The sequence below is a fragment of the Ranitomeya imitator genome, chromosome 1 (genome assembly GCF_032444005.1).
Source record: "Ranitomeya imitator isolate aRanImi1 chromosome 1, aRanImi1.pri, whole genome shotgun sequence".
Classification (NCBI taxonomy): domain Eukaryota; kingdom Metazoa; phylum Chordata; class Amphibia; order Anura; family Dendrobatidae; genus Ranitomeya; species Ranitomeya imitator.
The window spans coordinates 423,690,723-423,707,949 of NC_091282.1; positions in this window are offsets into that span (position 1 = coordinate 423,690,723).

Below are 17,227 nucleotides of genomic sequence, written 5' to 3' on the forward strand. Positions count from 1 at the left end.
CACTGTTTCCTAGACTGTGGGCTAGGCAGAACTGTACCAATATGGCTGTCCCCTGTGGACCCTGCATCCACCACATTAACCCAGTGTGCTGTGATGGACACGTAACTTCCCTGGCCATGCCTACTGGTCCATGCATCTGTTGTGAGGTGCACCTTTGTACTAACAGATTGCCTGAGTGCATGGACAATGCAGTCTTTTGCATGCTGGTGGAGGGCTGGGATGGCTTTTCTCACAAAGAAGTGTCGACTGGGTATGTCGTAGCGTGGTACTGCGTAGTACATAAGGGCTTTGAAAGCTTTGCTTTCAACTAACTGGTAGGGCATCATCTCTAACGAGATAAGTCTAGCAATGTGGGCGTTCAAACCATGTGTACACGGATGAGAGGATGAGTACTTCCTTTTCCTAACGAGAGTCTCTTGTAGGGTGAGCTGGACTGGAGAGCAGCATATGGTGGAACTAGCGGGGGTGGTGGTGGACATGGCAGACTGAGAGAGGGTTGGTGATGGTATTCTTGCTGTTGGCCTACATACAGTGTTTCCTACCAAGAACCTGGTGATTCCCTGACTGCTTTGGCCTTGCAGCAATACCTCCACATTTGCTGCAGGTGGTGTGGTAAACGGTGTGCTTACAGTGAGGGAAGGAATGTAGCGTTGCTGACTAGCTTCATTGTGAGCGGGTGCAACAACATTACGGGACGTTTGGTAGTTAGTCCAGGCTTGCAAGTGCATGGTGGTTAAATGTCTACGCATGCAAGTTGTATTTAGATTTTTCACATTCTGACCTCTGCTAAAGGTCCTTGAGCATTTCTTACAGATGACTTTGCACTGATCATTCAGATCTTGGTTAAAAAATTGCCAGACTGCACTATTCCAATTATCGAATACCTTTTCAGGCATTGCACACTGAGCTACTGGATGGCCACGCTGACCTACAACTGTTTTTGGTTTTGACACACCGCTTTTGCCCAGATACGGGCCTGCCAGATGAAAGCTGTTGCGATGTTGATGCCTGCTGCGGCTCCTCCTCCTCCGCTTCAGAGCTACTGCCGGCGGCACCCTGTTCCCCCAATGGCTGCCAATCGGGGTCAACAACTGGGTCATCTTTCACCTCCTCTTCTATGTACTGTGCACCTTCCTCTGTGTCACCGTGTAAGCTGGTGCTATAGCATTCGGGACGGCGCTCCATAGTCTCATCGGGGTCAGATTCTGGCTCAGTACACTGCGAGGGAGATGTTGTGATCTGAGTCAATGGAACAGCATAATAATCTGGCTTTGGCTGTGCATCTGTGCACTCCATGTCCGATTCATCTTGTAATGGGCATGGCCTGTTAACAATTCCCCTTTCTAACCCAGGCACGGTATGTGTAAAGAGCTCCATGGAGTAACCTGTTGTGTCGCCTGACGCATCCTTCTCTGTTGTTATGGGTGAAGGACACAAGGAAGCGACTTGTTCCTGACCGGGAGAATCCACTGACGACGCACGGCTTTTAAATTTTGCACTTTCCAAAGAGGAGGCGAAAGAGCTAGAGGCAGAGTCAGCAAGGAAAGCCAAAACTTGTTCCTGCTACTCCAGCTTTAAAAGCAGTTTTCCTACTCCCAGAAAAGGGAGCGTTCGAAGCCTTGTGTAGCCAGACGATGACGCTGGCTCAACAACTCGAGACTTAGGTGCTATATTGCTTTTCCCACGACCACCTGATGCTCCACCACCACTACCATCATTACCAGCTGGCAATGACCGACCACAGGCACGACCTCTTCCACCAGACTTCTTCATTCTTGGAAAAATGTAACCAAACTAAGAAACGTTATATGGTACTGTAAAACCAATTAGAAGTTGTACGTAAACTTGTTGTGAGTTTATATCTCCCTTTATAGGTGCGTGAGACAGCAGGAAAAAATCAGGCCCACTGTATTACACTACAGTTTGAGTGGCAGAAAGTGGATAACAGATGCTGCAAACAGGACTGACGCAGATGCACTCAGTGGCAATGCAAATCTTCCTTTTTATGTGTGGGAGACAGAAGCAAAAAATCAGGCCCACTGTATTACAGAACAGTTTGAGTGGCAGAAAGTGGATGACAGATGCCGCAAACAGGACTGACGCAGATGCACTCAGTGGCAATACAAATCTCCCTTTTTTATGTGTGTGAGACAGCAGCAAAAAATCAGGCCCGCTGTATTACACAACAGTTTGAGTGGCAGAAAGTGGATGACAGATGCCATGAACAGGACTGATGCAGATGCACTCAGTGGCAATACAAATCTCCCTTTTTTATGTGTGGGAGACAGCATCAAAAAATCAGGCCCACTGTATTACACAACAGTTTGAGTGGCAGAAAGTGGATGACAGATGCCACAAACAGGACTGACGCAGATGCACTAAGTGGCAATACAAATCTCCCTTTTTATGTGTGGAAGACAGCAGGAAAAAAATCAGGCCCACTGTATTACACAACAGTTTGAGTGGCAGAAAGTGGATGACAGATGCCACAAACAGGACTGATGCAGATGCACTCAGTGGCAATACAAATCTCCATTTTTTATGTGTGGAAGACAGCAGCAAAAAATCAGACCCACTGTATTACACAACAGTTTGAGTGGCAGAAAGTGGATGACAGATGCCGCAAACAGGACAGACGCAGATGCACTCAGTGGCAATACAAATCTCCCTTTTTTATGTGTGGGAGACAGCAGGAAAAAATCAGGCCCACTGTATTACACTACAGTTTGAGTGGCAGAAAATGGATGACAGATTCCACAAACAGGACTGACGCAGATGCACTCAGTGGCAATACAAATCTCCCTTTTTTGTGTGGGAGACAGCAGCAAAAAATCAGGCCCACTGTATTACACTACAGTTTGAGTGGCAGAAAGTGGATGACAGATGCCACAAACAGGACTGACGCAGATGCACTAAGTGGCAATACAAATCTCCCTTTTTATGTGTGGGAGACAGCAGCAAAAAATCAGGCCCACTGTATTACACAACAGTTTGAGTGGCAGAAACTGGATGACAGATGCCACAAACAGGACTGACGCAGATGCACTAAGTGGCAATACAAATCTCCCTTTTTTATGTGTGGGAGACAGCTGGAAAAAATCAGGCCCACTGTATTACACTACAGTTTGAGTGGCAGACAGTGGATGACATACATATCAAAAAATACAAGGGCTGTAGTCGAATTTCAGTCTTCCTACAATGATCAAATGACAAGTATGGCAGCAATAAAAAGGATTGCTGCACACAAGAGTGTGGACAAAGAAACAAAAGAACTGTGCAGAAAAGAAGGAGCAACAGGATTTTTGCTTTGAAAAAAGCAGTTGGTTTGCACAGTGGCGTACAAACAGCAATGCAGCTATCAGGGAGCCTTAGAATGCAGCCTAATAAGCTACAGAGCTGATGCACCCAAAAAAACCTCCACTGTCCCTGCAAAGAAAAGGTGGTGTTGGACAGTGGAAATCGCTACAGCACAAGCGGTTTGGGGGTTAATATTCCCTTCCTAACAATATCCCTGCTTCATACGAAGCTACAGCAACCTCTCCCTATGCTCAGATCGGCAAAAGTAAGATGGCGGTTGGCGTGCATGCCCCTTTATAGCCCCTGTGACGCCACAGAAAGCAAGCAAATCACTGTAATGCCCTTCTCTAAGATGGTGGGGACTGAGACCTATGTCATCACGCTGCCCACACTCTGCATCCACCTTCATTGGCTGAGAAACGGTGCTTAACGAGTCATATGAAACGCGACTTTGGCGCGAAGATCGCCGACCGCGTGGCCGATCCCACACTGGGATCGGCTCGGGTTTCACGAAACCCGACTTTTCCGAAAGTCTGCGACTTAGGAAATTGACCGATCCATTTCACTCAACCCTACGTGTGTCATCTCATCCTGAATATACTATATACCTGTAAGTCATCTCCTCCTGTATATACCAGTGTGTCATCTGCTCCTGTATATAGTATATACCTGAGTGTCATCTCCTCCTGTATATAGTATGTACCAGTTTGTCATCTCCTCCTGTATATAGTATATACCTGTGTATCATATCCTCCTGTATATAGTATATACCTGTGTGTCATCTGCTCCTGTATATAGTATATATCTGTGTGTCATCTCCTCCTGTATATAGTATATACGTGTGTCATCTCCCTTTTATATAGTATATATCTGTGTGTCATCTCCTCCTGTATATAGTATATACCTGTGTGTCATCTCCTCCTGTATATAGTATATATCTGTGTGTCATCTCCTCCTGTGTAAAGTATGTACCTGTATGTCATCTCCTCCTGTATATAGAATATACCTGTGTGTCATCTCCTCCTGTATATAGCATATACCTGTGTGTCATCTCCTCCTGTATATAGTATATACCCATGTGTCATCTCCTCCTGTATATAGCATATACCTGTGTGTCATCTCCTTCTGTATATAGTATATACCGGTCTGTAATCTCCCCTGTATATAGTATATACCTGTGTGTCATCTCCTCCTGTATATAGTATATACCTGTATGTCATCTCCTCCTGTATATATAGTATATAACCATGTGTTATCTCCTCCTGTATATAGCATATACCTGTGTGTAATCTCCTCCTGTATATAGTATATACCGGTCTGTAATCTCCCCTGTATATAGTATATACCTGTGTGTCATCTCCTCCTGTATATAGTATATGCCTGTATGTCATCTCCTGTATATATAGTATATAACCATGTGTTATCTCCTCCTGTATATAGTATATACCTGTGTGTCATCTCCCCTGTATATAGTATGTACCTGTATGTCATCTCCCCTGTATATAGTATATACCACTGTGTCATCTACTGTATATAGTATATACCTGTATGTCATCTCCTCCTGTACATAGTAAATACCTGTGTGTCATCTCCTCCTATATATAGTATATACCTGTATGTCATCTCCCCTGTATATAGTATATACCTGTGTGTCATCTCCCCTGTATATAGTATATATGTGTGTGTCATCTCTCCTGTATATAATATATACCTATGTGTCATCTCCCCTGTATATAGTATATACCTGTGTCATCTCCCCTGTATATAGTATGTACCTGTATGTCATCTCCCCTGTATATAGTATATACCACTGTGTCATCTCCTGTATATAGTATATACCTGTATGTCATCTCCTCCTGTATATAGTAAATACCTGTGTGTCATCTCCTCCTATATATAGTATATACCTGTATGTCATCTCCCCTGTATATAGTATATACCTGTGTGTCATCTCCCCTGTATATAGTATATACCTGTGTGTCATCTCCCTTGTATATAGTTTATACCTGTGTGTCATCTCCTCTGTATATAGTATATACCTGTGTGTCATCTCCCCTGTATATAGTATATACCTGTGTGTCATCTCCCCTGTATATAGTATGTACCTGTATGTCATCTTCCCTGTATATAGTATATACCACTGTGTCATCTCCTGTATATAGTATATACCTGTATGTCATCTCCTCCTGTATATAGTAAATACCTGTGTGTCATCTCATCCTATATATAGTATATACCTGTATGTCATCTCCCCTGTATATAGTATATACCTGTGTGTCATCTCCCCTGTATATAGTATATATGTGTGTCATCTCCCTTGTACATAGTATATACCTGTGTGTCATCTCCCCTGTATATAGTATATATGTGTGTGTGTCATCTCCCCTGTATATAGTATATACCTGTATGTCATCTCCCCTGTATATAGTATATACCTGTGTGTCATCTCCCCTGTATATAGTATATATGTGTGTCATCTCCCTTGTATATAGTATATACCTGTGTGTCATCTCCCCTGTATATAGTATATATGTGTGTGTCATCTCCCCTGTATATAGTATATATGTGTGTCATCTCCCTTGTATATAGTATATACCTGTATGTTATCTCCTCCTGTATATAGTATATACCTGTGTGTCATCTCTCCTGTATATAGTATATATGTATGTCATCTCCCCTGTATATAGTATATACCTGTGTGTCATCTCCCCTGTATATAGTATATATGTGTGTATCCTCTCCCCTGTATATAGTATATACCTGTGTGTCATCTCCTCCTGTATTAGACCTCGTTCACACGTTATCTGCTCCGTATTTTTACCTCAGTATTTGTAAGCTAAATTGGCAGCCTAATAAATCTCCAGCCAACAAGAAGCCCTCCCCCCTGGCAGTATATATTAGCTCACACATACACATAATAGACAGGTCATGTGACTGACAGCTGCCAGATTTCCTATATGGTACAGTTGTTGCTCTTGTAATTTGTCTGCTTATTAATCAGCTTTTTATTTTTGAAGGATAATACCAGACTTGTGTGTTTTAGGGCGAGTTTCATGTGTCAAGTTGCGTGTGTTGAGTTGCATGTGGCGACATGCATGTAGCGACTTTTGTGAGGTGAGTGTTGTGTGGTGACATGCGTGTAGCAATTTTTTTGTCGAGTTGCATGTGACAGGTTAGTGTAGCAAGCTGTGTGCAGCAAGTTTTGCGCATGGCAAGTTTTGCGCGTGGCGAGTTTTATGTGTGGTGCGTTTTGAGTATGTGCAAGATTTGTGTGAGGCAACTTTTGCATATGTTGCAACTTTTGTGCATGTGTGCAAGTTTTGCGTGTGGCGAGTTTTCCATGAGGTGAGTTTTGCACTTGTGGCGAGTTTTGCGTAAGCCTAGTTTTTGCATGTGGCAAGTTTTGCGCGTGGCGAGTTTTGAGTGGCGACTTTTGTGTTTCGACTTTTATGTGGCGAGGTTGGTGTATGTGTTGTGAAATGTGTGCTGAGGGTGGTATATGTGTTCAAGCATGTGGTAGTGTGTGGCCCATTTTGTGTGTGTGTTCATATCCCTGTGTGTGGTGAGTATCCCATGTCGGGGCCCCACCTTAGCAACTGTACGGTATATACTCTTTGGCGCCATCGCTCTTGTTCACATCTGGCAGCTGTCAATTTGCCTTCAACACTTTTCCTTTCACTTTTCCCCATTATGTAGATAGGGGCAAAATTGTTTGGTGAATTGGAATGTGCGGGGTTAAAATCTCACCTCACAACATAGCCTATGACGCTCTCGGGGTCCAGACGTGTGACTGTGCAAAATTTTGTGGCTGTAGCTGCGACGCCTCCAATACTTTTCCTTTCAATTTTTCCCCATTATGTAGATAGGGGCAAAATTGATTGGTGAATTGGAAAGCGCGGTGTTAAAATTTCACCTCACAACATAGCCTATGATGCTCTCAGGGTCCAGACGTGTGACTGTGCAAAATTTTGTGGCTGTAGCTGCGACGCCTCCAACACTTTTCCTTTCACTTTTTTCTCCATTATGTAGATAGGGGCAAAATTGTTTGGTGAATTGGAACGCGCGGGGTTAAAATTTTGCCTCACAACTTAGCCTATGACGCTCTCGGGGTCCAGACGTGTGACTGTGCAAAATTCAGGCCCACTGTATTACACAACAGTTTGAGTGGCAGAAACTGGATGACAGATGCCACAAACAGGACTGACGCAGATGCACTAAGTGGCAATACAAATCTCCCTTTTTTATGTGTGGGAGACAGCTGGAAAAAATCAGGCCCACTGTATTACACTACAGTTTGAGTGGCAGACAGTGGATGACATACATATCAAAAAATACAAGGGCTGTAGTCGAATTTCAGTCTTCCTACAATGATCAAATGACAAGTATGGCAGCAATAAAAAGGATTGCTGCACACAAGAGTGTGGACAAAGAAACAAAAGAACTGTGCAGAAAAGAAGGAGCAACAGGATTTTTGCTTTGAAAAAAGCAGTTGGTTTGCACAGTGGCGTACAAACAGCAATGCAGCTATCAGGGAGCCTTAGAATGCAGCCTAATAAGCTACAGAGCTGATGCACCCAAAAAAACCTCCACTGTCCCTGCAAAGAAAAGGTGGTGTTGGACAGTGGAAATCGCTACAGCACAAGCGGTTTGGGGGTTAATATTCCCTTCCTAACAATATCCCTGCTTCATACGAAGCTACAGCAACCTCTCCCTATGCTCAGATCGGCAAAAGTAAGATGGCGGTTGGCGTGCATGCCCCTTTATAGCCCCTGTGACGCCACAGAAAGCAAGCAAATCACTGTAATGCCCTTCTCTAAGATGGTGGGGACTGAGACCTATGTCATCACGCTGCCCACACTCTGCATCCACCTTCATTGGCTGAGAAACGGTGCTTAACGAGTCATATGAAACGCGACTTTGGCGCGAAGATCGCCGACCGCGTGGCCGATCCCACACTGGGATCGGCTCGGGTTTCACGAAACCCGACTTTTCCGAAAGTCTGCGACTTAGGAAATTGACCGATCCATTTCACTCAACCCTACGTGTGTCATCTCATCCTGAATATACTATATACCTGTAAGTCATCTCCTCCTGTATATACCAGTGTGTCATCTGCTCCTGTATATAGTATATACCTGAGTGTCATCTCCTCCTGTATATAGTATGTACCAGTTTGTCATCTCCTCCTGTATATAGTATATACCTGTGTATCATATCCTCCTGTATATAGTATATACCTGTGTGTCATCTGCTCCTGTATATAGTATATATCTGTGTGTCATCTCCTCCTGTATATAGTATATACGTGTGTCATCTCCCTTTTATATAGTATATATCTGTGTGTCATCTCCTCCTGTATATAGTATATACCTGTGTGTCATCTCCTCCTGTATATAGTATATATCTGTGTGTCATCTCCTCCTGTGTAAAGTATGTACCTGTATGTCATCTCCTCCTGTATATAGAATATACCTGTGTGTCATCTCCTCCTGTATATAGCATATACCTGTGTGTCATCTCCTCCTGTATATAGTATATACCCATGTGTCATCTCCTCCTGTATATAGCATATACCTGTGTGTCATCTCCTTCTGTATATAGTATATACCGGTCTGTAATCTCCCCTGTATATAGTATATACCTGTGTGTCATCTCCTCCTGTATATAGTATATACCTGTATGTCATCTCCTCCTGTATATATAGTATATAACCATGTGTTATCTCCTCCTGTATATAGCATATACCTGTGTGTAATCTCCTCCTGTATATAGTATATACCGGTCTGTAATCTCCCCTGTATATAGTATATACCTGTGTGTCATCTCCTCCTGTATATAGTATATGCCTGTATGTCATCTCCTCCTGTATATATAGTATATAACCATGTGTTATCTCCTCCTGTATATAGTATATACCTGTGTGTCATCTCCCCTGTATATAGTATGTACCTGTATGTCATCTCCCCTGTATATAGTATATACCACTGTGTCATCTACTGTATATAGTATATACCTGTATGTCATCTCCTCCTGTACATAGTAAATACCTGTGTGTCATCTCCTCCTATATATAGTATATACCTGTATGTCATCTCCCCTGTATATAGTATATACCTGTGTGTCATCTCCCCTGTATATAGTATATATGTGTGTGTCATCTCTCCTGTATATAATATATACCTATGTGTCATCTCCCCTGTATATAGTATATACCTGTGTCATCTCCCCTGTATATAGTATGTACCTGTATGTCATCTCCCCTGTATATAGTATATACCACTGTGTCATCTCCTGTATATAGTATATACCTGTATGTCATCTCCTCCTGTATATAGTAAATACCTGTGTGTCATCTCCTCCTATATATAGTATATACCTGTATGTCATCTCCCCTGTATATAGTATATACCTGTGTGTCATCTCCCCTGTATATAGTATATACCTGTGTGTCATCTCCCTTGTATATAGTTTATACCTGTGTGTCATCTCCTCTGTATATAGTATATACCTGTGTGTCATCTCCCCTGTATATAGTATATACCTGTGTGTCATCTCCCCTGTATATAGTATGTACCTGTATGTCATCTTCCCTGTATATAGTATATACCACTGTGTCATCTCCTGTATATAGTATATACCTGTATGTCATCTCCTCCTGTATATAGTAAATACCTGTGTGTCATCTCATCCTATATATAGTATATACCTGTATGTCATCTCCCCTGTATATAGTATATACCTGTGTGTCATCTCCCCTGTATATAGTATATATGTGTGTCATCTCCCTTGTACATAGTATATACCTGTGTGTCATCTCCCCTGTATATAGTATATATGTGTGTGTGTCATCTCCCCTGTATATAGTATATACCTGTATGTCATCTCCCCTGTATATAGTATATACCTGTGTGTCATCTCCCCTGTATATAGTATATATGTGTGTCATCTCCCTTGTATATAGTATATACCTGTGTGTCATCTCCCCTGTATATAGTATATATGTGTGTGTCATCTCCCCTGTATATAGTATATATGTGTGTCATCTCCCTTGTATATAGTATATACCTGTATGTTATCTCCTCCTGTATATAGTATATACCTGTGTGTCATCTCTCCTGTATATAGTATATATGTATGTCATCTCCCCTGTATATAGTATATACCTGTGTGTCATCTCCCCTGTATATAGTATATATGTGTGTATCCTCTCCCCTGTATATAGTATATACCTGTGTGTCATCTCCTCCTGTATTAGACCTCGTTCACACGTTATCTGCTCCGTATTTTTACCTCAGTATTTGTAAGCTAAATTGGCAGCCTAATAAATCTCCAGCCAACAAGAAGCCCTCCCCCCTGGCAGTATATATTAGCTCACACATACACATAATAGACAGGTCATGTGACTGACAGCTGCCAGATTTCCTATATGGTACAGTTGTTGCTCTTGTAATTTGTCTGCTTATTAATCAGCTTTTTATTTTTGAAGGATAATACCAGACTTGTGTGTTTTAGGGCGAGTTTCATGTGTCAAGTTGCGTGTGTTGAGTTGCATGTGGCGACATGCATGTAGCGACTTTTGTGAGGTGAGTGTTGTGTGGTGACATGCGTGTAGCAATTTTTTTGTCGAGTTGCATGTGACAGGTTAGTGTAGCAAGCTGTGTGCAGCAAGTTTTGCGCATGGCAAGTTTTGCGCGTGGCGAGTTTTATGTGTGGTGCGTTTTGAGTATGTGCAAGATTTGTGTGAGGCAACTTTTGCATATGTTGCAACTTTTGTGCATGTGTGCAAGTTTTGCGTGTGGCGAGTTTTCCATGAGGTGAGTTTTGCACTTGTGGCGAGTTTTGCGTAAGCCTAGTTTTTGCATGTGGCAAGTTTTGCGCGTGGCGAGTTTTGAGTGGCGACTTTTGTGTTTCGACTTTTATGTGGCGAGGTTGGTGTATGTGTTGTGAAATGTGTGCTGAGGGTGGTATATGTGTTCAAGCATGTGGTAGTGTGTGGCCCATTTTGTGTGTGTGTTCATATCCCCGTGTGTGGTGAGTATCCCATGTCGGGGCCCCACCTTAGCAACTGTACGGTATATACTCTTTGGCGCCATCGCTCTTGTTCACATCTGGCAGCTGTCAATTTGCCTTCAACACTTTTCCTTTCACTTTTCCCCATTATGTAGATAGGGGCAAAATTGTTTGGTGAATTGGAATGTGCGGGGTTAAAATCTCACCTCACAACATAGCCTATGACGCTCTCGGGGTCCAGACGTGTGACTGTGCAAAATTTTGTGGCTGTAGCTGCGACGCCTCCAATACTTTTCCTTTCAATTTTTCCCCATTATGTAGATAGGGGCAAAATTGATTGGTGAATTGGAAAGCGCGGTGTTAAAATTTCACCTCACAACATAGCCTATGATGCTCTCAGGGTCCAGACGTGTGACTGTGCAAAATTTTGTGGCTGTAGCTGCGACGCCTCCAACACTTTTCCTTTCACTTTTTTCTCCATTATGTAGATAGGGGCAAAATTGTTTGGTGAATTGGAACGCGCGGGGTTAAAATTTTGCCTCACAACTTAGCCTATGACGCTCTCGGGGTCCAGACGTGTGACTGTGCAAAATTCAGGCCCACTGTATTACACAACAGTTTGAGTGGCAGAAACTGGATGACAGATGCCACAAACAGGACTGACGCAGATGCACTAAGTGGCAATACAAATCTCCCTTTTTTATGTGTGGGAGACAGCTGGAAAAAATCAGGCCCACTGTATTACACTACAGTTTGAGTGGCAGACAGTGGATGACATACATATCAAAAAATACAAGGGCTGTAGTCGAATTTCAGTCTTCCTACAATGATCAAATGACAAGTATGGCAGCAATAAAAAGGATTGCTGCACACAAGAGTGTGGACAAAGAAACAAAAGAACTGTGCAGAAAAGAAGGAGCAACAGGATTTTTGCTTTGAAAAAAGCAGTTGGTTTGCACAGTGGCGTACAAACAGCAATGCAGCTATCAGGGAGCCTTAGAATGCAGCCTAATAAGCTACAGAGCTGATGCACCCAAAAAAACCTCCACTGTCCCTGCAAAGAAAAGGTGGTGTTGGACAGTGGAAATCGCTACAGCACAAGCGGTTTGGGGGTTAATATTCCCTTCCTAACAATATCCCTGCTTCATACGAAGCTACAGCAACCTCTCCCTATGCTCAGATCGGCAAAAGTAAGATGGCGGTTGGCGTGCATGCCCCTTTATAGCCCCTGTGACGCCACAGAATGCAAGCCAATCACTGTAATGCCCTTCTCTAAGATGGTGGGGACTGAGACCTATGTCATCACGCTGCCCACACTCTGCATCCACCTTCATTGGCTGAGAAACGGTGCTTAACGAGTCATATGAAACGCGACTTTGGCGACTGTGTGTTGTGGTTGTGACTGGTACTTGCAGTATTGGTTGATCTCTTTCCGGTTTAGTCATAGAGTTTGACTTCCCTTTCTCTTTGTGCTACACTCCCAGGGTTTCTTGCCTTTCTCTCGACTAGGCTTCGGCCACGTCACCAGTTGCCTGCTGCCCAGCGACAGCGGGCCAAGGAAAGGCTCTAATAAAGTCCCCCTTCCTTTTACTGGGAGCTGGGTGTGGTGGGCCACTGGGGAGGCGCCAGATGTTGCAGAAGGGCCAGCTGGGGAATGTAGTCCCACTGGCAGCAGATAATGATGTCACGGCAGCTGAAGTGGGTCTCTGGACCCCTCAACACTACCCTCATGTCCACAACAATTGTCAATAGCATGAGGTGGCACTTGTGGAAGGTATAGGACCCCCCGGGGGCACTCCTGTAGCGGTGGTGTCTGGGTGCAGGTTTTGGAGCATCCATGGTGTTTGCGCAATCTCAAACAACAATTGTACTGAAATAGGTAACAGGGTACAGTCTCTCTCTTAAAGGCAAAGTTCACAGTATATTGTGCATATGAAAGTAGTGATTCTGTCATCATGAGACAAGGGAGGTTATGGCCTCTCAGGGTGGCTGGAGCAGAGTTCTCTTCACTTGCTATTACAGGAAGTGCTATGCGCAGTCCAAGAAATATACTGATGGAGGGACCTTCACAAATTGGCCCTCTCGGGAAACACACTAAAGTGTGGAAGTACTCACAGTTTTGAGCCTACCGTTTCCTATTGCAAGGGGTAGGCTAAATAAAGTCGGTGGTGTGGCAACCACGTGGATCTGGTCCTGGCTAGAAACAAACAAGATAACCAGCATGCAGGAGAGCACATGTGCAGCTTTATCTCTCCTGAGTATAACTTCACTCCTTTATGGAGGAGATTATATGGTGAAAGATGTCCCCTCAGCGAGGACTCGCATGGAAAACTATGATAGGAGCAGTAGCATTTTTACCCTCAGACAGCTTGAACCACCCAAAACTTGAAGTTACCTCTGAAATTGTGAGGGTCTTGAGCTGGAAGTTACCTCAGGAAGTCTGTGTGAGCTCTGAGCTGGGAGGCTCCTCCCAGACGTTACTATGGCAGCTTGTTATAAGGAGAGTAATCACTTAAATTTCATACACACATTGGCCAGTAGATGGCAGCAATGCACATTTATGAGTCGTCAGTATACAATGCAATTTATTACATTTTCTAACTCACAGTTTCCAAATTAATTCTGACATAATGGAACAAATCTACTGCCACACGACAACTGCCTCATTCAGCAGGATAGCAGGATACCACATGGGTGAAGAGTATCCTGGCCCTTTATGGCTCATTTTGCTGAGGCAGCTTGCACTAAGTGTGTCTGTGACTGTACCTTTGCTGGTTTGGTGTCAGTTTTCCTGGGTCTCTCTGTGATTACGCATAACACCCAAACATACATTGAGTATTCTGCATATCCTTGGGTAATTATATGTGTGGAGAACAAAACGCTAACCCAAGAAGTGAAATGTCTAGCACTCAGGAGAAAAACTATTTAATCTAGACTTTTTGATGAGATATTATAAAGATTTATCTTCTGAATGCAGTATTTCCTTCTGTAAGGAGCATCATCCTTGACTCCTGACTCACTGCTGCAAATCATGTGTTGTGTTGATTCATAGTCTGTTTCTGGTTTACTCTTATCTTCTATAGGTACAGAATATCTGGTTAAAGGGCTTTTTTTATAACATAAACCTCTTTTGATATCAGAACCTTGTGTCCAGTTCCCAAAGCCAGAACCATGCGGTTGACGCGGCTGTGGAAGCTGCAGTCGATTGCTTATATCTGTTTCAGTGGGATAAAAAGATAATTTTCCTTTTCTTACTTGTCCCACTGAAGAGGAGTGGTGAATAAGTCAGTAACCAGTAATACATATAGGAGAAACCTTGGATTCATTGTGAACGATTTTCTAATGGTGATGGCCATGTCCTTTCTGATTGCATTTTTTCAATTTTTGCCCCTCTCCATCTTGTTTCTCACATTTCCAACACTATTTACACGTATTACCATCCTACATACATTTGCCTGCCTACTGCTACTTCCAGAAATATACAGCCACATTTATTAAAGAGATCAGAGAAATGTTCTTTATTGTGCATGGCAGCCAATCATCGCTCGTCTTTCATTTTTTTTAACCCCTTCACCCCCGAGCCTATTTTCACCTACATGACCAGGCCAAATTTTGCAATTCTGACCAGTGTCACTTTATGAGGTAAGAACTAGTGGTGAGCGAATGTATTCGGAAAATGATCGCCAAACATAAATTCGGCATGAATATGGCACATTCGGATTTGTGATCGGAAACACAAGCAAAATTTTATAAAATCGCCACAAAAGTATTTTCAGCGCATTTGCAACGATAATGATGGTGTATCATGAGCAAGGGGCACGTGTTTGATGAGAGGAGGGGGTCTGCAGAGCTCAGAGGCGCGGTGTGTTGTAAACAGTAATTTTTTTTCTTCCTAACTTTATCTGTCCACATTGCGGCTAGCCAAACAGGGTGCAGGAAACATCCACAACGTCCTGACACAACGGCTTGTGTCATTGGCTGCTGAAATCACATGTCCATCTCCATATAAAGAGCGGACACCTAGTTTTAGCGACATTTTGACACTGTAACAGCGCAGAGAGGCTGCTCCTGATGATGGGAATGTTAGTAGCTAGATTTTAGCTAGTTAGCTAGGCGGTTGTTTCTTATTCAGATAGTTTACCTAGGTAGTGTCCTGTGTGGCTGTGAAATTGACCTTCCAGCAATTATTTTTTTGCCATTGCTGAAGTCCACAGGCAAAGATAACATGGCAAAGGCCATACAAGTGTGTTGTGCACTGCTTCTATTGTGCTCCTTGCATCGGTATAGCATTCTACATGTTATTTTTTCACTATCTAAAGGTGAAATAGCATGTCATTTAGTGGTGTGGTGATATTGTTCAGTGATTTGACCTGTTGTGCATGAAGAAATATTTTTGGGGGGCAGTTGCTACCATGATTCACCATGCCATATCTCACCTTGTTATTTAACCCCTTCACCCGAAGCCTGTTTTCAACTTCCTGACCAGGCCATTTTTTTCAATTCTGATCACTGTCATTTTATGAGGTCATAACTCTGAAACGCTTTAACGGATCCTGGTGATTCCTGGTGATCATGACATATTGTGCTTTATGATAATGGTACTATTTCTTCGATATGACTTGCGTTTATTTGTGAAAAAAAAAAACTGAAATTTGGCAAAGATTTTGAAAATTTTGCAATTTTTAAACTTTCAGTTTTTATGCCCTTAAATTAGAGAGTCATATCATACAAAATCGTTAATAAATAACGTTACCCACATGTCTGCTTTATATTAGCACAATTTTGGAAACATAACTTTTATGTTAGGAAGTTATAAGGGTTAAAAGTTGACCAGCGATATCACATTTTTACAACAAAATTTGCAAAATAATTTCTTTAGGGACCACCTCTTACTTGAAGTGACTTTAAGGGGCCTATATGACAGAAAATGCCCAAAAGTGACACCATTCTAAAAACTGCACCCCTCAAGGTACTCAAAACCACATTCAAGAAGTTTATTTACTCTTTAGGTGCTTCACAGGAATTTTTGGAATGTTTAAAAAAAATTGAACATTTAACTTTTTTTCACAAAATGTTTACTTCAGATCCAATTTGTTTTATTTTACCAAGGGTAACAGGAGAAATTGGACCACAAATGTCGTTGTACAATTTGTCCTGAGTATGAAATTACCCCATATGTGGGGGTAAACCACTGTTTGGGCACATGGCAGAGCTCGGAAGGGAAGGAGCACCATTTGACTTTTCAATGCAAAATTTGCTGGAATTGAGATTGGAGAGTCTCTGATATGCCTAAACATTGGAAACCCCCCACAAGTGACACTGTGATAGAAATATATATATATCATGTAGATCTCACTTGCATGTATACTCCTCTATAATCATATATACTCATATATGCACAGCTAATATATACGCAGCTAGTTTATAATCAATTGCTCGATTTGACCACATGAGCTAGGCCAGATGGTTCCTTGGTGTTTTCCAGGCACCCGAAAAGCGGAACAGCACCAGATCTATTAAGTGCTGATGAGTAAAGTTGAGCGTCTTTTACTTTTTTAGGGTCGAGTCGGGTTTCGCGAAACCCGACTATCTCAAAAGTCGAGCCGAGTGAAATCAGCCGATTATCGCGAAAAGTCGGGGATCAACCGAAACACGAAACCCAATGCTAGTCAATGAGGAAGCATAGTCGGCAGTGAGTGGAGGCCAGGAAAACGCTTACAGTGCCCATTTTAATGGCAAAAACATCCATTCTTGTTACTGAAGCTTGTCAATCTTAATTTACCTTATAATAATAGTTAGGCATTGGAAATTGGGGGTCATTTGGCTAAAGTTGTGGGGGGTATGGCTGGTTCAAGTATTTAGTGGGCCCAGGAAACGTGGACCACGTCACTGCAGTGGAGCAGAGAGAGGTAAGTATTTC